General features: G+C 51.7%; 1 long non-coding RNA gene across 1 annotated transcript; it reads right to left on the reverse strand.

The window, feature by feature from the left end:
* Window positions 1-1,315: 1,315 nt before the first annotated feature.
* On the reverse strand, window positions 1,316-4,866 carry LOC129505925 (uncharacterized). Its single transcript, XR_008663635.1, has 2 exons — window positions 2,204-4,866; window positions 1,316-1,880 (listed from the first exon to the last, which is right to left on the reverse strand). It is a non-coding gene; the product is annotated as an uncharacterized LOC129505925 (long non-coding RNA).
* Between the last annotated feature and the right edge of the window lie 15,662 nt (window positions 4,867-20,528).

Genomic DNA, 20,528 nt, shown 5'->3' on the forward strand with positions numbered 1-20,528 from the left:
GAGGGCTCAAACCAAGCTGTAAATGGACATGCCACTCCCTCCTGATTTTCTGCCCCTTTCTTTCCTTCAGAACCTCCAACAGGGGACACCTGGGTGGCTCAGCAGTTGAGTGTCGGCCCAGGGCGTGATCTCGGGGTCCCAGGATCAAGTCCCCACATCGGGCTCCCTGCATAGAGCCTGCTTCTCCCATGGCCGGTGTCTCTGCCTCTCTCTGTGTGTCTCTCATGAATAAATAAATAGAATCTTGTCTGGAATCTTTAAAAAAAAAAAAAGAACCTCCAATGGGAGGTGTTTGCTAGCTCATTAGCCCGAGTGACCCATTCCCCAATCTTAACCCCATTTGTGGCAATTGCTAATTTTTTTAAAAAAAATTTAATTTTTATGGATAAACCTGTTACTAAAAACATGCCCATGGCTTGGCCTCCTCCCCCTGCTGTTGTCCCTGGGCCTCAGGTTGCACAAGCAAGGGTGGCAGGAGCAAGGGTCTGTCTGGATCCATATGGACTCAAAGCATGAAGATATGGTGCGGAAATGCTTACTCCTTTGGGCTCCCGCCCACAGTCTGGGAGGCCTGTATCCCTCAGGGGTGGAGTCCCAGGGAGGGGAGGGAAGGGGTGAAGAGGCCCTGGGAGGTCACTGGCGGGGGGAGGGGCTCTGAGACCCCAGTGACATGTAACTAAGGGCAAAGCTGGAATCTTCTTTACACTGGCTCCTAAGAAAAAGCACCACTCAGGGAGGGGTAGCTATTGAGTTTTGCTGCCCCAGGCGCATTCTGGAGGTGAAAACCGGTTTTTCTGAAGACTTGTCAGAGCAAGGCTTTGTTCAGTTTGTCTCTTTAGCCTGACTGGCTCCCTGAAGGAGACCTCGTTTACCTAAGGAACTGACAACACAAAGGCCTGGGCATCTCCTCCATAACTTGGGGGGCTTCCTTTGGACTAGGGTCACTCCCTCCTCCCCACAACCTTCTCCTTCCCTAAAGGAGAGATAAGGGATTAAAAAGAAAATCCACAGGCTTGTGAAACCAATGAAATCAGTGCTAAATCTATCAAAGCAAATCATAGACCCTGACAGCTGAGAAGTATTATTTGTTTTTTTCCTCCCAGATTTCTACTGAGCCTGGTGTTTTAAGCATATGTCTTAGAGAGAAAAGACCCATATAAAGGCAATTACAATTGGTAAATGATTAATGTTGGATCTGACATTTTTATGTGTCAAGTATGTTTAAGTGCATTAACCTTTGCAGAATTTACACCCATACGATACGAGATATAGCTTGTATAGCATCTGAAAGATCTGCAATCTGCCTTCACTTAAATCTTATTTACATTTATTTTATTACAATATAAATGGGTTTAAAGAAATCTTAATCGGGTTTTTTACCCAGTGCTGCAGGTCCTGCGGGCGCCTCCAGAGCCTGAGGGCAACAGGGGCCCCCTATGGCTTGCGACTAGGGCTCCAGCCACCTGCCTGGAGAACCCCAGGAGAGAGAGGGGGGCCTGTGTCCATTTTAGCCCAAAGGGGAGGTGACTTAGAAGGCCAGGGAGTCCTCATCCCACAGCATGAATCACAGAGGCAGGCTTTCCAGCACACAGACAACTTTTAATTTGTAGAAGTTACAGAAAAAAAAAACCACACACACATTTCCATCGCATCACTTTGAGACAAGAAGGAATCCACGGCTCCCATCTGGGGTGTCTTTTGCAATCTGCCCACCGCCCAGCCCCCAGCCCCTCTGCAGGGGGAGATGCGCTCCAGATGTCTCCTTTCCGCACCCACATCCCTCCCTGGGCCTTTCCTCTTCTCAGTCAGAGCTACTCTTGCTGCTGCTGCGGCCGCTGCGGTGTCAGGTCCACGCCTCCTGAACTTCACTCCACTGAAATCTGGTTGGGTACGAGACAGACTCCGGTGGAATGAAGGACAAGAGAAACACATGGATTGTCTGGGGCTCTTTCTCAGGGGCGGGCCGCATGGCCACCCTGGCCTCTGCATGGCGGGGTACTGCCCAGACAAGGGCCTGCAGGATCTCTGGGACAGTGTCGGGAGATGCGGAGGACGTGCAAGCGTGCAGCCCTCCCAGGATCACCCGGGAGGCTGCAGGAGCCGGCCCACCCAGGACCCAGACACCCCCATGCCCGTCGCCCAGGCAGGCCGGGCTGAGTGGCAGGGCTGGGGCTGGGGGCTGGGGACTCTTGCTCTTTCTCACCCGCAGGGCAGTCCACGGGAGAACCTTCTCTGCATTTCCCCGGTTGGGATGCTGGTTATCGTCTCCCTCGTCTATGTCCCCTGTGTGCGCCAGACCTGAGCTCCATCTGGTTGGTCCTGGCTGGGGGGTGCAGGTGCTCTGAAATTGCTTGAGAAAAATCCATCTCTAAGGAACTTGTTTACCAAGGGGATGGGACGCATTCTTTCCAGAATGCAGCATCCAAAGAGCATGAACTGTACTCTGTAGGCCCGTCTGCCAGTAGGAAACCCAGCGGAGGTGGGTGCGGAGCTGTGGAGGGACCAGGATGCCTGGGTGGCAGTGGGGTGGGGTGGGGTGGGGAGCCAGGCCCATTCCTGAGGGCAGGAGTGGGCAAAGCAGGGGGAGACTCCTTGGTCTCACCCCTTCGGACTTATCTAGGATGTCTACTTTCCGGTGACTCCACATCCTGGGCCAAATCATGGGAACAATCCCATATTCTCTGGGCATGGCGTTGGGGCATGTGCGGCGGGAGGCGGTGGCCTGGCTCGCAGAAGCTGACCTAGACAGGGAGGATGGAAGCCTCAGAGGCTTTCTGTCCTCTTAAAAGCAATGCCCATGCTCCAGTTGCTGCTTAGTTGCTGCTCTGGCCTCTTCCTTGCTGTGTCCGGGCACGCCTGTGGCTCAGTATAAGCCCCATAAAAGGCTGTTCTCAGCACCAACGTACAGACTGGGTGGGTTTGGGCAGATCCACCCTGTTGTTTGGAATACTTTCTTCCTGGGGCTTGTCCTGACCCGATACAGGGAGGCCCTAGCTTAGGTTGTGGCTCCTCCCCCAAGATCCAGCCCCCTGGGCATAGGGCTCTGGAACAAGGGCTAGGCTGTCGCAGCTCTTGCTGAAGCAGAGCCTGGCTGTCCTTGGTCAGGGTGAACACGGGTGGTGCTGGGGGCAGGGAGCTGGGTACCAAGGGGAAGAAGGAGGGCCCATCCTCCCCCACTCAGCGTTCTTCATAAATACTCACGATTCTCAATCACGAGAGAGACACGCACCCTGCCTGTGCATTATTTGGACCTTATAATCCTGCACTGCCTGTGGCCCATTTCACAGCCAGGGAAACCAGAGACTGGCCCGGCTGGCTCTGAGAAGTGATAGCAGAAGATGGTGGGAGGAAATAGTCTGGGGAATGGAAGGATCCTTTGCTTTCTCCTTGGATTTCAGTCCAACTCGGACAGCAAAGGGCCCCATTGGTCTCCTTTCAGACCCTCACGACGCCACCCTTACCCTCCCAACATGTACGGTCCACCAGATTCTTCAAGGCCTCACTTGGAGGGTGCAGACTCTCACCCTCGTGTAGGGTTTTTAGCCTCTACAGTGGATCCCCCAGAGAGGACAGTGTCTGTCAAAGCACTTTAGCTGTGCAAGGCCATACAAACAGGAGGTATCATTGACCCTTGCCCTACAGACCTGCCGCAAGGCAAGGCAGAGACAAGGGAAGATGAGCCTAGAACCTGCATCAGGAGCCTAGACCCAGCCTGGACCCCATCCCTAGAGTTCAAGATTCTCTACCCACCATGCCTTTGTCAACTCGATGGCCCAGTGCTTTCTCCTTGGCCACCTGCAGTTGTAGGGTTGGGTCAGAGAAGCAAATTGTTCCTGTGCTGGTTTTAGAGTAAGTTCACCCGATGACTGCTCTCCTGTTCCCCAACTGCCCCGGGACCTGTGCCCCACACGGCTTCCCAATAAGACCAACGTGGACACAAGAACCGAAGAATGGAGTCGGGTCCTGAAATTTCTTGTTATAGTCGTACCCTGCGGCCCAGCCCTGAGAGGCCAGGACTGCACCCCCTCCCCCGCCCCACCCCATTCCTCTAGTTGGGCAAATCGCCGTGAAATCTAGAAAGAACTGTAATCTTGGTACTTAACTGCTCGGCACCCACCTTACCACCCCAATTCCCATTATCGGTGACAATTATTGCCTGAGACCGTGGGAAACTGCCCCCCACCCCCAAACGTAGAACTGGCCTGGGATTTGGGTAAAATGAAGTAGGTCCTCCTATTTTAGCTTTGGAAGAAGTGGATAATCAACCTCCAGTGAGTGTGGCTTCTTTCCACGGCCCATAATCTTCTCTTTAACTGTCCAGAGATCCTCCTGGTACAGGCGCTCGGCTTGGGTTTTCCGAAGCACCCCAAATCACAGATTTCAGACTCACCTGGAAGCATGCGTGTCCGTACCTTCTCGGAGCTTGATGCAAAATAATAAATAGGCTTTTTTTTTTTTTTTTTTCCCATAAGATCACTCAGAACAAAGAGATGGCTGGAGACTCAGGTGTATGAGAGGAAGAGAAGGAATTCCGAGTCTCGGGATGTTCGTTCACTCCTGGGGTTGGACGGCTGGAGCTAAGAAAGGAGAAACACTTACTGTGTCGGATCCAGTGGAGCAGGCCTGTTCCCGAGGGGGGGTGGGGTGGGGGCCGGTCCTGAAGAGTCATCCTCCCTTTAAGAAAAAAAGAACATGGAAGCAGGGAAGAGTGGAACTGGATTAGAGAGAGCAGCAGTAGCTGGAAGAGAGGGTTTGCAGCATGTGGCAGGGCTCCGTGGGGCTTTTGGAAATAGAAGGTTGAGAAATAGGTAAGAGACAATAAAAGAGAGAAACGGGTTTTTCCAAGGCAAAGGTGAAGAAGGACTCAGCCCCTTTCAAGGAGGTGGTACTAGTTTCACTCTTTATTTATGCACCTCTCAGCAGGGCTTCGGGTTACCTGCTGGGTCCGACCAATGGAGCGAGGGCTCGGGCGCCTGGCTCCGCCCCTCAGAACCCACACCCGGGGGGGGGGGGGGGGGGGGCAGGACGGCCAGGCCCTCCTGCACACTCACCTTGCTTTCCTATTGTTCTGTAAACACCCACCAAGAGTGAGGGGGGTTAGATCTCTGTCATTGGAGGGCCACTGCGGGTCACCGAGCACTGTCCCTGAAGGCTGGGGTGTCCCGAAGGCCTGGGCAAGGAGGAAGGAGGGAAGGGGAAGGCTCAGGTGGTTTCTGGGCTGGGAGAGGCCCTGTGGGCACAAGAGAATCCACTCACCTGTACGTCGGGGGGCGCCGATCGATGGCATCTTGGGCTCTTGAGCCGCGACCTGGCTTCCTAGCCCCGCACTTCAGGAACGCAGCAGAGAGCCCACAGCCCACGAAGGGACGGGCGCGTGGAAAGGGGACCCGGGTGGGAGCAGGGGCCCAACCAAGTGGGTTTTCCTGGCAGGTAGCACAGGTTGAGAAGCAAGTGACTTTTATCATCCAGGAGGCTTTGTGATCTGCTTCCCTGCTATTCCTGGGGGTGGGAAACCCCGACCCTGTAGGCGAGGGAGTTGGGGGGAGATGCAGGGCGTTGCAGAAAGAGCCAGCCAACTTATCAGGGACGCTGAGAGAGGGGGGGCTCTCGGGCTCTGATTATTTTAATTCCACCTTCCCCTGCTCAGCTGTGGCCCTCCACCACCTTCCTCCTGCCCCTTCCGCGCCTCCCTCTCTGCACTTCGCCCTCTTGGCGCCCTGGGTCACGGCTGGTGCCTTCTGCGGAGAATCTTAGCCTGACTTCCACCTGTTCTCTTGGCAGATCTCCTGGGGTGCAGCCGGGGTGACCCCTTCCCTTCTCCTGGTCTATCAGGGGACTCAGGAGGCCAGGATCTAGGGCATCTTGAGGCAGCCCCCCTTCCATGGCCCTTCCTAAAACTGCATGCTCTCTGCTCAAAATCTCTTTAGAAATCAGCGGATCCCAACCTGTCAGGGCGCCGCCGGGGCACCCGGGGCTAGAGACGCTCTCGGTCTCGGGTTCACGCAGCCCAAGAGGGGGCAAGAGTCTCATGTTATCTGCATCTGCCCCTGCAGAAGGGCTCTTGGGAGCAAACAGCCCATGCGGCCCCTGCCTCCGGAGGGCCTCACGTTTGTCCAGAATATCCTGTACTCTTTCTGGAAGAAGAAAAAGGTCCACTGGGGATGGGGGGAAGGGAGATTTTCCAGGTGATCCTTTCCCTAATAGGAGACCCCCTCACTGTCAGGGCCCAAGACATCCCGCCAGCCGGGCCCACTGTGCCCTCACAGAGCCGCAGCTCTTCCACGTGGCAGGGAGTAGCATAGACGGAAGCAGAGACCCTGGCCAAGATGCACATTTATGGGTTAGAGGCCTTGTCTGTCCCTTGCTGTGTTTCATTCATTCATTCATTCATTCATTCATTCACTCACTCACTCACTCATTCCTTCATTTACTCTCTCCCTAAAAGCATCAAGTCAGGACCAGGCGATGCAGATCACACCCTTTAGGAGCTCCCGACTGGGGTAGACACATATGGGAACAGGCATCAGCAACAGGCCACTGAGAAAAACGCCGTGAGTGCTCCCCTAAAAGGGAAAGGCCAAGTTTTGTCTCTGGGATGCAGGGAAAGGTCCCAGAGAGAAGGCGAGGTTTGAGCTGATTCTGCAAAGATGAGGGAGGACAGGTGGCTGGGAAGGACCCGGCTTGAATGGAAGCCCTGAGGAAGGAGCCCTCATGCTGTGGATCCGAAGCTCACTGTGGTCCAGGGTAGGACTCGAGGTGGGGCGATGGAAGCCGGAGGAATCCGACCGCCCCAAAAGTAGAGGAAAGGAGGGAAAAGGGGAGCACAGTAGCACAAGTTCCATTGGTTATATTCTTCCCTCCAAGGGTCATCTTTGACCTTTCCATTCATTCTGAAAAATGGGAATAGACTATAGCCCAGTTGACACAGACAGGAAGGGCTCCCCTGCCCTAAATCATCATCATCATCATCATCATCATCAGTTCATAATAATAAATATTTACTGTTATTATTGTTATTCCTCTCCACTTGACTCAACAAGGTCCAGGAGGCTGCTCTGTGAACCATCTGGACACTGGTTTGTATGGTGGGTCTAGAAGGGTTTGGAAGCACATTTATTTGGGTGGCTTTGCTGGAAGACACCTGTCCCCCCACCACTCAGTCTGGTTCTTTGTTCCAAAGTCAGCTCAAGAGGCAAAAGACCTAGATGCCCTCCCTTCCTCCACACATCTAGTGGCGGAGGCTTGAAGAGGCATTGCCAGGCTCTTCTGAGGGTGTCTGTGGGCAGAGACGAATGGAGCTGGGAGGGAGGGGTGGTTAGACCAGGAGCACAGGCTGCCTCCAATCTCCAGGCTGGAGCTCACCCCTAGAAGGGTGCATACTCATTTCAGATTGATGGGTGTCTCACTCCTTCCTCCTCACTCCTCCATCCTCTGCTCCCTCCAACAGGCTGGAGCCATGGTTTCTCTGCTGGAAGATCCTTGGTCCTTACATGCATCCTTGGGTCTTGAAAACCCACCACCATTCCAGCCCCATCTTTGGCTTTTGAGGAAATAGGGAAGGTATTGCAAAGTCCCCCGAGCGCTCCGACACCTGCTGAACCTCAGTGTTACCCATCAGTCCCCCTGGACTGAATTCTGGTTGTGAGCTCCTCTAACTGGGCGGCTCTGCCTCCACGCCAGGCCTGATGTCCTTCGTAAAGGTCTGTGGAATCCATCGTCATTCTCTCAACTGGAGAGGGGCGCTGAGGAGAGGCTTCCAAGACGCCCCCCCCCCACCACATGGCACAACATTTGGAGTGCGATGATCTCTTTGGGGGTGAGACAGGAAAGTTAGGGTGACCCAAGGAGATGGCTTGTCCCCAGAAACCTGGTGGGGACCTCAGTGCCCATGTCCTGGAGTGTGTGTGGAGCCTTCATCACCAGCTTCCCACTGGTCATTTGCTTCTAGCTTTGCACCATGTTTTGAAGAGCCAGGAGGACCTCGCCCCAGGAGGTTTCTAGTTAGGGCCCCAAGTCAGCCAGCTGTACAAAGGTAGGGCGGGTACGATGTGGTTTAGCAGCAGCAGAAATAGGAAACAAACAAACAAAACAACAAAACCAAACAAACCCAACCTAGGTTGAACTTATGATACACTTTAAGGAACCCCACGAACGTGAGATAGTTGCCCAAAAGAGCAAATTCCATCTTTGGTTGTGTTATTAGAAATATGAGACAGGAAATAAGGGAGGTGAGATTCCTCTTCTACTCTGGGCTGATCAGATCACACCTGGTTCATTGCATTCAGTTACGGGTTTCCCACCTTAAGAAGGGCCAAGACAAATCTCAAAGTGAGAAAAAAAAAATGCTTGAGTAGCTTAGATCATATGTCACTCTGGGGAAAGATCAAGAAATGGGGTTTTTATTCTAAAGAAGTGATGCCTGGGGGATGCGGGGGGAGATGTGAGAGCTATTTTCAATGATATGAAGGTTGCCACGTAGGGGAGGCTCATATTGGCTCTTAGTGGCCCCAAAGGGTAGAATTAGGGGCAATCTCTTTCCCTGTTCCCACTTCTCCAGGGAAGTGCCTTCTTAGCAACAGACTAGGGAGGATGCGGGCAGGCAGCAAAAGAAATCTGATGGTTCTGGAGGCAATCGAGGGCCCGGGAGAGGGCGAAGTCTCTCCTCAAGGGGTGAGTGGAAGGAACAGATACACTCCCACCAGGTGGTACAGAACACCTGTCTGAACAGGTGGGAGCAAAGCCCTCAACCTGAGTCCATAAATCAAGCCGAGGTCTCTTCCTCCCATCTTGACCCCATCTTCCCTCCCACTTCATCCTTCTCTCTTTAATTGACCAGAGCCTGGTGCAGGGCTGTGCAGCCAGCAGTTTAACCGGGTTTGGTCTTGGCTAGCCAGGCCTCCGCACACAGGGCGCTTCCCCAGCTCCCCCGCCCCACCCGCACTGCACGGGGCGTCCTGTGATCTGCGCACACCTCCATCACACATCATCCTATACTTACTGATTTCTTGTCTTTCCCTCTCAAGAGACCGTGACATTCTTAAAAGAAAGGAAAGTCCTATGTGCTTTATGCTTAGGAGCTCCTGGCGCGTGATAGGTGCTCAGTGTTTGTTGAGTGGGTGCAAATGAAGAGGGGCCTGCGTGGAGGAGTGTGGCCCTTTGCTACTGAGGAGCCTTGGGGTCCGGATCTAATCCCCCGCCTTCGCTTCACTGTCTTGTTTCCTCAAGGATTGATCAGAACCAGGAGCTGCAACCAGAGCTTTTCCTGCTCCATGGGATCTGAGAGCTCATCACCTGCTCTTCCGTTCCTGGGCTTGGGCTAGAGGCCCCATTCCTGAGGTGGGCATATTCTCTGGAGGCTAAGGATGGTCTCTTCTTCCAGGCCCTCTCTCCCAAGGCCTAATTTAGCCCCTCAAATGAGGGTAAAACCCCAAGACACATCCTAGGGAAGCCCTCTTGTCTTTAGCTCAGCCACTCTGGACATTTCCCACCACTATCTGCTCCAAACAATCTCTGCAACTTGCCTGGAGGCTTTCAGGGTTTGGTGAACTTCCATTTCCTTGGGAATGGTTGTTGCAAATTTGCAAATGTTCTTTTCCTTTCTTTCTTTTTTTTTTTTTTTTAAGATCTTATTTATTTATTCATAAGAGACACAGAGAGAGAGACAGAGACACAGGCAGAGGGAGAAGCAGGATCCCTGAGGGGAGCCTGATGTGGGACTCAATCCCAGGACTCTGGGATCATGACCTGAGCCGAAGGCAGATGCTCAACTGCTGAGCCACCCAGGTGCCAGAAATTTTATTTTTCGACATTAACATCTGAGCACTCCTTTAGAAAAGCAGTGGAGTGGGAGGAGGATTCTTTTTTTGTTTTGTTTAGGGTTTTTTTTTAAATTTTTATTTATTTATGATAGTCACACACAGAGAGAGAGAGAGGCAGAGACACACAGGCAGAGGGAGAAGCAGGCTCCATGCACCGGGAGCCCGACGTGGGATTCGATCCCGGGTCTCCAGGATCGCGCCCTGGGCCAAAGGTAGGCGCCAAACCGCTGTGCCACCCAGGGATCCCAAGAGGAGCATTCTTAATAGAAGAGGCTTTGAAAGCTGGAACAGTCCAAGTTATTAAACAGTAAGAGGGAGGAGATTTCAGAGCACTTGCCTCTTCTGTCTTTAACTCATGGTTCCCGCCTTTTGGAGAATTCGAGGGTGTAGACAGTGCAGAGGAGAGATGGGTGTCATTGTTAAGTCATAGCTTCCCTCAATGTCGTGCACTTACTATGTGCGGATACTCACTCCACCAGGTGCTAGGCATAAGTGGGTGGCTAAGACTCGGTCCCTGAGCACAAAGACTTTGGGTGCAGTGAGGGAGACAGCCTGGTGACACGGAGGGGCAAGGCTGGGAGCCCCTGCACTAGCCCTGTGGGAATCAGAGAGGAGTCTCTATCCCTGCCCAGTAGATCAGGGAGGCTTCATGGAGGAGGTGCCACTGGCTGAGCTCGGAAATTCAAGAGAAAATAGGCCAACTGGAGAAAAGAGGGGATTTGTTGTGGGGATTCCTGGGGGCCAGAGGGCCCCAAACAGGGATAGACTGGTTGTCTTTTTCCTAAGTAAAAGATAAAACGGGTGGGTCATTGGACAGATGCAGATGTACCACCTGGGGGGCCTAGAGTGACCCAGGGAAGGTGATTGAAGGAGTCCACCCTGCCTGAGAGGAAACAAACAAACAAACAAACAAAAACGTAAGCCAGACTGTCTCCTGAGCATCTCTGCAGGATGGCCCTGCGCAGGTAATCGCGGTTGGCAATCTCTGCTGGCTGCCTTGTCGTCGCGTTTTCTCTGTTTCATGAGGTGCCAGTTCGAATTTGCTAAATAAAGAGGGATGGTTGGCAGTTGGGGAGACACGGACTGGTGAGCTGGTAAAGTGAGACAAGCAGGCTCGAGGCCACCGGGCTGCTTAGCTCAGGGCCCAGGAGGGCTAGGGTGTGCATGTGCGCCTGCATGTGTGCACGTGTGCGCGTGCATGCGGACGCGGTGCGACGGCTAACGACGATGCGAGCCCGTTCCAGGCTGGCTTCCCAGGAGTCGCAGGAGGGTGGTCAGGTGGGCAAAATGGGTGAAAAAGAAGGGGGGGAGGCAGGTAGTCGCAGAACTTCTCCTTGAAGGTGCTTTGCACCTACTGAGCTGTTGGATGGGGAAGTGATCCCAGTCTGGGTGTCTCTTCTCAGACCTGACACCCTTAAACAAAACAATTAGAAATGGGACAAAACGATGAGAAACCAGACTTTCATCTGGGGGCTCATTTGGGGGGGGTGTGGGGCACAGGCTGGGCTCTCAGAAGGTGCTAGCAGGTGCCAGCTCATCCATCTTGCCCGAGTCCTGGGGAAGCAAGCTCTGCTGGGCAGCAGTTCTGAGCACTACAGCAATAAAACAGGCCAGGAGCCTTCACTGCAGGGGAATGGGATAATCCTACAATTTAATAAGCAGGAACATGCGGCAGGGCTGAAGCAAATTGCTCCTGGGTGGTGAGATTGTCGTCTCCCGGCAGATCAGGAGGGAAGCAGTGCGAAGGTGTTTGGGGTTTGTGTTACTGGGGTGGGGGATGGGATGAGGGGAAACTGGGGAAGAAAAGGACCCGGCCTTGAGCCTAAACCCTGACACCTGATGGCCTAAGTCTGTAGGGCACTGCTTGAAACTCAGGATTGGGGGAGGAAGGGAAGGGACTCCTGTTCTCACTGAACTGAAAGACATTGGGGATCAGGTGGTGACACACCCCATGGGGCGGGGGGGGGGGTGCACGGGGGCGGGGAAGGGAGCAGAGGTAGGTTTGAGCCCAGACTCCGTTAAGGCTAGTTACGCAGCGTGATCACTTGGCCTCTGCCGCTCTGCTTCCTCGTCTGTAAAATGGGCACAGCGGTAATGCCTAGGTAATGCGTGGGAACGGTCTCCCCAGAACTCTGAAGAGGTTCGCAGTCATCATGAAGGCTTATCACAGCTAAGATTCAAAAATGTTAAAATGCAGAGTTTTATGGACTTGGGGGTTGCGAGGTGCATCCAGTGTCTGGGTTCAGTGTTTGATGCGGGGCACGTCCCCCGTGTTCCTCAAGCCAACCCAGAGATGTTTTGCAGCTGGCTGCCACCCCGGCTTATGAGAGCCGAGTATTAAAATTCCAGAAAATAGTTTGCCATCTGGTTGCTGAACACGTTGGTTTTTTTTGGGAATCAGCCGCAGGGGGAGGACTTAACCCTGCGCCACAAATCAGGGGCCTCTTGAGAGGCAGCGGTTAGGCGTTTACCAGCACAGGCCCGACCCCACTTTTCTGCCTTCCGTGGTGCTGCGTGCTGCTTCCCTAGGGCCAGCTGCCCGGGACACTCCACACGTTGGAGCAGGGATGCTGAGGACCCTGGAGGGGCCTGGGTCTGGTCCGGCAACCCAAACTCCTGTGTCACCCAGCTGCTTTCTGTCTCTGGATGTAATCTATAGGGTTCTGTACTCTTGTGCTTTCGGTTACCCTCCTCCCTCCGCCCAGAATGTTCTTCTGAATTCTGAATATACTTGATCTCGAAGCAGCATCTCCTTCCCGAAGTGTCTAAAGCTCCCTGATCTCGAGAATTCCCAGACCCCTCCATGTAGACCTCTCCATGGCACCTCTTCCTACTGCGGTGGGCAAGTGGGTGCCGGCCCCCCACCACCGCAGGGCTGGGGCGTCCTTCTGAGGCAGGGCCAGATGGCATCCATGTGCCCCGATTGCCTCTTACAATAATTATACCAGGGTTTGTCCTCATGGTTTGCTCCTGGCATCCTCAGGGCATAGACATTTCACAGATACGGGAACTGAGGTTAAGTAACTCAGAAGACGTAATAGAACCAGTAAGTGTGAGAATTTAGATTTGAGAAAAGGCTTTTCTGACTCCGTGGGCCTGGGCCTGGGCTCTTGCTGCCTCTTTCCTTACGTTTCCCTAGTTGGGGTCATTTTTCTCTCCCGGACCCAGAACCTAGCACAGTGCCCCACACAGCGTCAGGGTTAAACACCTGCTTGATGAGTTGACTAGAACTTCCCTTCCTTTTGATAATGGATTTGTAATGAAAATGAGATGGGATCAGGGAGGAGCTATAGCATGATATTACTTCCACAAGATCAACCCAGCCCCCTGGAAAGCCCTGAGAATACATCCCCCCCACTAGGCACTCGCCTAGCTGTTCCCTTCAGAGCAAAGCCTTGAGTTTGTGTAAAGGCTGTTGAAAGGGACGAGTCTGTGGACTTCTGGACGAGGAAGACTATTTAACAAGATTTGCAGTTCTAAAAAAAAATAATAATAAATAAATATAAAAAAAATTGCAGTTCTAATGGCACACACATCAAACCTTCCAAGCTTTAGCAAACCTCTCCTGCCTCGTGTTGGCTTTGTAGCCAGCAACAACACCAATTCACAATTTCCCTCAAATTGGAGAGCCAGGAGCCCATGTGAAAATGCAAAGTCTACAAGGAAATAAGCTCTTTTTAAGGATGGGCATTAAGGGGGCACATGATGGGACGAGCACTGGATGTTATACTATGTGTTGGCAAACGGAATTTAAATAAAATTAAAAAAAAACACACCGCGCCCCCTCCCCCCAAAAAAAACCAACAACAACAAATGAGAGACATTCCTGAAGGATTTCCTTGTAGTCTCTCATGTGTGTCTGTATGCATGCATCTGGGTGTCTTCTTCCCCACACCTTGAGAAAAAGAAAAAAAAAAACTGTAGGGAGTGGTAAGGATACAGCAATGAGAATTTCCTCTTTTTTCCACAGGCCTGATGCCTCATTCTATCTGGGCTTGGAAATACGAGCCCACCCTATTTTCCAGCCAGTTTGAAGGGAGGTAAGAGACACTACCCTACTCATGTCTTTTCTGAACCACAAGAGAGCCAACGCCACACAGTGGCGAAGAGGCATTCACTGGGTTGTCCCCTGATGGAAAATCCAAAGCTCAGAATGTCTGCTTTCCCATGAAGGTTCCGCCAGAACGACAGCAGGTAAAATTATAGGTTTGCCTTAGGCCAACATTTTGAAGAAACTGTGGCGCTCCTCTTCTCTTCCAGCTAAGCTCTGATGTGTGCAGACTCCCTATAATTACTGTCTAATTGAATTTAACTATAGGGCTAGAACGAGTTTTCAACCAAGTCCCCTCAAATAATTTGTTGCTTATTAGAAAAAAATGGGTACTCTTACTGGCTTTAGGGGCATGCGTATATGGCTGCCCCAAACTCCACAAGAGAGAAAGGAATTGCTGCTGTGAGCTCTGGTCATTTAAAAGGGTTGGTTGAATCACAGTACCCTTGTATCCCAGCTTGGAACATTCCAGAAAGTTCACTGTCTCTGAAAAGGAACTCCAGAGGGACACCTGGGTGGCTCAGTGGTTGAGCACCTGCCTTCAGCCCGGGGCGTGATCCCAGGATCCTGGGATTGAGTCCCGCATCGGGCTCCCTGCATGGGGCCTACTTCTCCCTCTGCCTGTGTCTCTGCTTCTCTCTCTCTGTGTGTCTCTCATGAATAAATACATAAAATCTTTTAAAAAATAAAAATAAAAAGGAAATCCAAAGATGAGGCTTTCCTAGGGCCCCAACATGAAGTGTTCCAGTCCCTCTCACTCTTTTGGTTAGGAGATTATTCTAAATGCCCAGACTTTGCAAACCGCGGGTAGTGGGTTAAATCTGGGCTTGGGCTTCTTGTTATTCAGCTTGCAAGATGTTTAGATGTTTTTGAGTTGAGGGGAACAGATTGAAATCAGACAGTTTCACATAAAATTCTGGATTTCAGCTTTCCCTCAAACGGAAGAAAAAAAAATCTGTCAATCCAGGGCCTGAGGTCCTGCATCAGAACACTTTTTCTGGGCCTGAATCTCAGGCCCTCTAAAGAAGGCAACAATTTTACCTTCTGGCCATCGTCACTCACCAACTTACCCGTCTTCACTACCTGGCCTTTGTCTTTTTGGATCTTTGAGTCTCCGTCTCTCGATACCACCCCCCAGTCTCTCTGTAATAAGAGCTGATCTTTTTTTGAAGGCAGTGTGATCCAGTGTTAAGAGGAAGGCCTTCCGAATTCCAGAAACTTCTATAAATCCTAGCTCCCTTATTCACTAACTGTGTTACTCTGGATGCCAACTCTACGTTTCTGATCCCGCTCTCCACATCTGGGACGCACATGGCACCATGTCACAGGCTGGTGTGATCCTCCCAGCACAACCCTTGTTGGCACCTAGTGGGGATTCAATAACCACTAGTTTCCCATGCTCTCATTCCGCCCTGACGGGACGCAGAGAGAGGATGTTGGTATCAGTCAACGACAGGTAGCTGGGGAGTTTCTTTTGTTTCCTTCTCTGCCTCCACCTTAACCCTCTCACACAGGTGAACTGCAGAGAGGTAAACCTACCTGCTCCAGGTAACTCAGTGAATAACAAATAAACCCAGGTGTCCTGGGCTCTCAGCCCAGTGCTCATTTCACTCAGGACAGCCTGCCAGACCCACACAGATTCTTTCCAGGAGAACTGAAGATGCAGCGAGCGTGGGATTTCTGTTGCTTGGAGCTTGACAAAACGGTTGCAGACAATGAGTGGTTTGAATGTCTGCAAAGAAGCATCGAGGGAGTGACCTGAATTAATCACACAGTTGTTGCGAGATATCGCCAGGGTGTTAATAAGCTCTGCTTTACCATGTCGCTCTTTGACGAGGCGGTTTGCACAGACTCACCTTCGGGTAGGCCTTGCCATCCTTTCTGAGGTGACCGTGCAGGAAAGGTGTGACATCTAGGTCAGCACCATCATCACCTCTGGCTGGCTCTTTAAAGCAAAATAAAATAATATCAAATAGCTGATCCAGCCTCATCTCCTTCCCACCACAAGGATCTTTTATGTACCGTGTAGTCATCAGACATGTGTCTTCACTTGCAGATGGCTCAAGGGCTCGGTGGGGGCCAGGGGAGGTCTTGGGCAACCATGCCATCTTCTCAGAAGCTGATTCAGACTCCCCACGGTCTGGGAGAGAGACGACCAGAATTCCAGGCCACACCCACTCCCAAGGCTGTGTGTGACCCTGGACAGGTCACTTCACATCTGTGGATCTTTGTCTTCTCATTTGTCGAAAGATGGGCCTGGAGAGGATGGACTCTGAGGCTCCTTCCGGCTCTATCAGTCTTAGGTGACTACTAACAGAAGACTATTAAGCTTCAGAAGGCTGTGGAGACAGTTTGGGAAGGACCCTAGTCAAGTTGCTGTGGGACAGGAGGGAAGTTACTGGGCTCGATGGGTCAGAGAGGGGTTGGGGGCAAGGAAACAGATTCTCTGGTTTGTTTTTTACAACCCTTGGGGACCCCAATGAGCTGGAAGGATGCCAGGCCGCTGAGTGGTTTGGGCTGAACACAGTGCCGGGGTCAGGAGATGGTGCCATGAGGTGGGGCAGGGGGGTGGTGAAACGGGAAGTAGAAGGCCTTGCAATTCCTTTCTTAGCTTTATAGACTGGACAGTGCCTCCTTGGGCAGTGGGTTTCACCCAAACGTACCTACCTAGAAATGTAGATGTGTGAAGACTGTGCGTGCGTCGGGGCTGAGATTTTAAGCAGACTGGCTCTTCCGTTCAGGTCAGACCAAAGATGGGAGTGTACAGAAGAGAAATGGCGATGGATTTCCCTTTCATAACCAACTGAGCGGTTTCCAACAAAGCATTTAGTCTCTCCGAATCTCTGGGGTTGGTGTCCTTCCTGGGGTTGACCTGATCTTATTCTCTGGGTGTATCCAAGTCTTTGGATAGAGAGGCTTCAGCTGGAGCCAGAAATAAGGCACAGATATTGATTTTTTTTTTCTGGATGTGAGATCTTGACCTCGGCTCAGGACCACCCTGAAGTGGCATTGCAGAGTTTCTTCCGTTGCCTATATCCCGGCAGAGCTCTCGGAGTTGCCCTAGAGCTTCAGAAATGAGAAAAGTTCTGTTGGAAAGGTGGAGGCAAGATTGAAATCGGGCTGGCCTGGGTTGGATCAGTGGTGGTTCTGCTAAGAGGAGTCTGGTTTCAAGTGAGCCCCGCCCTCCCTTGCTGCCCTGAAGATCTTAATGCACCTTGCACCCCTCCACGTGCTGTTTATAGCAGCCACTGATTCTTCTGACCACATGGATCACCGCTGATGACTTCGTTCTCCCCCCTGGTCTTGCTCTACCCATCCTCTGTGCCGCTGTGTGGTCTTTACCACATTCCCCCCCTCCCCCCCAGATGCTCCCGCCCGCAGTGGTGATCTCTTGCACTGACCTGCTTTGGCTTTTACCTTCTGAATCCTTCAGTCTAGCTTTTAATTACATGCTGTTTTGTATTGTTCTCTAATTGTTTCGCATATACTATTTACTGCCCCACAACCCCTCCAGATTGTGGGGTTCCTGGAGCCAGGGACCAGGGCTTCTGGCCTTCTTGTATCATCCACCGGCCCCAGCCTTACTGGCCTCAGAGAGTCTGAACTTTCATGGTCACAGGCTTTGTACTAGACATGCTCTTCACTGGAGACGGGTGCCCCCCCACCCCTGCCCCCACACACCTCCCCCAGCTCCTGCCTGTGACAAGCCTTCTTCTTCGGCTGGGGCCCTGCAGCTGCCCTAGCATGCCTGCTGCAAATCAGCTTGAAGTAAGCTGTCTGTAAGTGCTCTGGTGAGTCAGTCAGGGCCCCTCCTAGGAGACAAGGAATTCTGAGGTCTTGCAAGCACATGCCTGCCCATCTGTGGAACGATTCCATGGCTAACCCTCCTCTTGCCTCTGGGAACGCTCCTGACTTTTACCTTGCTCGGGTAAGCTTCTTCCCTCCTCCACTGGCTGCCCTGACTTGTCAGGTGTAGATGGCAGGGCAACTCTGAACAGCCAGCCGTTGGTAGGGAGAGGCAGGACATCCACCTTCCTGGGCATTGTGGGATTCTGGTGGGTTTACTTTGGTAAACCCAAAAGAAAGAGAAACCACTGAATCATGGCATTTTTGAATGCCCCAAAGAGAGCGACAGTAGGGTGGAGAAGAAGAGGCCAAGGCTCTGATTTGGCTTGGCCACCAACTAGCTGTGTCATCTTGTATGACTCACCCACTCTCAGTTTCCTTTTCTGTAAGTTGAGGCAGTTGTACTAACACAGTAGCTTTCAAACTTTTACTTTTTTTTTAATTTTTAAAAAGGTTTTATTTATTTATTCACGAGAGACACACACACAGAGAGAGAGAGAGAGAGGCAGAGACACAGGCAGAGGGAGAAGCAGGCTCCATGCACCGGGAGCCCGACGTGGGACTCGATCTCGGGTCCCCAGGATCACGCCCTGGGCCGAAGGCAGGAGCTTAAACCCCCAAGCCACCCGGGCTGCCCGCTTTCAAACTTTTATAAAACAAAGGAACTCTTTTAGCAAATGAGATATATAATGAAGCATTTCAATTTCTGGAATGGAAGAGCAGGGCCATTCTGGTTGAAGCAGGGGTGCGGAGGGGTTCTTGGTTTCCTCTCGGCTTTTGAAATTATCCCATGGAATACCTTATCCCAGCTTCCCAGGAACCCGGTGTGAAAAGAACTGTGAAGGATCATCTCTATTAACTGTTTTAGCTCTGACAGTCTCCAGCCCTTCCTTGCTACTCAAAGGTCCTGGGGCCAGCAGTGAGTGAGCACCAGGGAGCTCGTTAGAAAGGCAACATTCCAGGCCCCCTCTTGAGACCTACTGAAGCAGAATCTGCGTCCCCAGATTAACAAGATCCCCAGGTGATTTGTTGAAGCTTGAGAAGCCCTGCTCTGTATCAGCGTTCTGTGGCCTGGAGAGCTAGGTGATGCGAGGACCCAACGGGAGACCATCACCTCTTTTGCTGAAGTACGTGGGCCTGGTCGCCTGGGGTTGGAGGTGCGGGCCATAGCTCTTTCTTGCCGCAGTGCATTAGTCATCTCCGGGATGGGGAACCAGCCATGGGAAACCGCAAGGCTTGTTTTCAGGCTTAGCTGAGGAGGCAGGAGAGGGCTACCACTTGGCCTGCACACTGTGTGTCGGGTCATGCTGGAGGCACAGCATTTTGAAGAAGGATTCATGTGGCCAGTTTGGGAGTGCTCATTGCAGATGCTGGCTTAGCATGACTGTAACAGGCATTTCTGCTTCTTAATATCTGTCTCTTGCCCCATTGAGCAGGACCCCTAATCCCTCTTCAGTACCGGGGGTATGACAAATGGGCTTGGATTTAGAACACCTCTATTTCAGTCATAGCTCCAGCCTTTTGAGAGTCATTCCCTTGGGTCTCTCTGCCTCTCTGGGCCTGTGTGTAACGCAGCATGGTCACCGTCACATGGCTGGCAGGATGAACTAAAGCGCGTGGAAGCTCTTTCCCTCAATTGTGGAGTGCTAAGAATGAGGGGATGTTTTTATGGCACTTCTGATGTGTACAAATATCCAGAGTATGGCTTCCTCTGGCCCTACCAACAATGCTGTTGCGGAGGCCGCTAATATCCTTGGGAGGCTGACGGCTGGTTTCTCATGTCAGCCCTCAACTCCCCACCCCCCCCCCAACTCCTGCGTTTTTCAAAGTCAGGAATTGATGATACAGTATTCTGGGAAATTGAAAAGAAAGGAAAAGTCAATCTAAAACTATTTTTAGGGCACCTGGGTGGCTCAGTGGTTGAGCATCTGCCTTTGGCTCAGGTCGTGATCCTGGCGTCCTGGGATCGAGTCCCGCATTGGGCTCCCTGCATGGAGCCTGCTTCTCCTTCTGCCTGTTGTCTCTGCCATTCTCTCTCTCTCTCTCTCTCTCTGTGATTCTCATAATAAATAAATAAATAAATAAATAAATAAATAAATAAAATCTTTAAAAAACTCCAACAAACCTTATTTTTAAATGAAAAGTAAAAACTTTATTAAAAATGCAAAATGAAAGGAAAGAGAAGAAAAATGATGGGACTCTTACTATGCCCCTGTCACCAGTCAGGCCAGGGGGGGCTCCTTTCTGGTGTAATTTTTTTTTTTAAGATTTTATATACGTGTATTCTAATTTGGCCAGAAGTTGGAAAGAGATAGGTCTTGAATGAAATCCTGCAAAGGGATTTGCTATTTTTCTCTTTTATTAGTTAATGTTTTAATGGCCACTTCTGTGGAAAAACTTCCTGGTAACCTAGAAGCCTATTTTTGCCGTCGGATGTTGCGGGAACATCTCTGTTTCTGGTGCTTTTTATATTGGCAGAAAAATTTAAGTGCCATTTAATAACAAGATCTTGAGGATTTTCTTCTGATTTCTCATTTCCTCTCTCCTTTTTGAAAAACTGAAATCTTCCTCAGCCAAGAATAAACACATTTAGCCCCCAAGGGGAGGGGGGGCTTGGTGTGACATCTAAGCAGCTGGAACTGAAGTAGGTTTACAGCTTGGCGGGCAGCCTCAGCCGCACCCTAACACTGCCATGTGGCTGGGGGTGGGGGGGGGACACCCCACCCTTCTTTCTTCCCCTTGCTCAGCTCTGCCCCTGCCATTTCATTCCACCTCCTTTACCAATGGCGTTTTTTCGAACAGCACCCACCAAA

The sequence above is a fragment of the Nyctereutes procyonoides genome, unplaced genomic scaffold, assembly GCF_905146905.1.
Source record: "Nyctereutes procyonoides isolate TBG_1078 unplaced genomic scaffold, NYPRO_anot_genome, whole genome shotgun sequence".
Classification (NCBI taxonomy): Eukaryota; Metazoa; Chordata; class Mammalia; order Carnivora; family Canidae; genus Nyctereutes; species Nyctereutes procyonoides.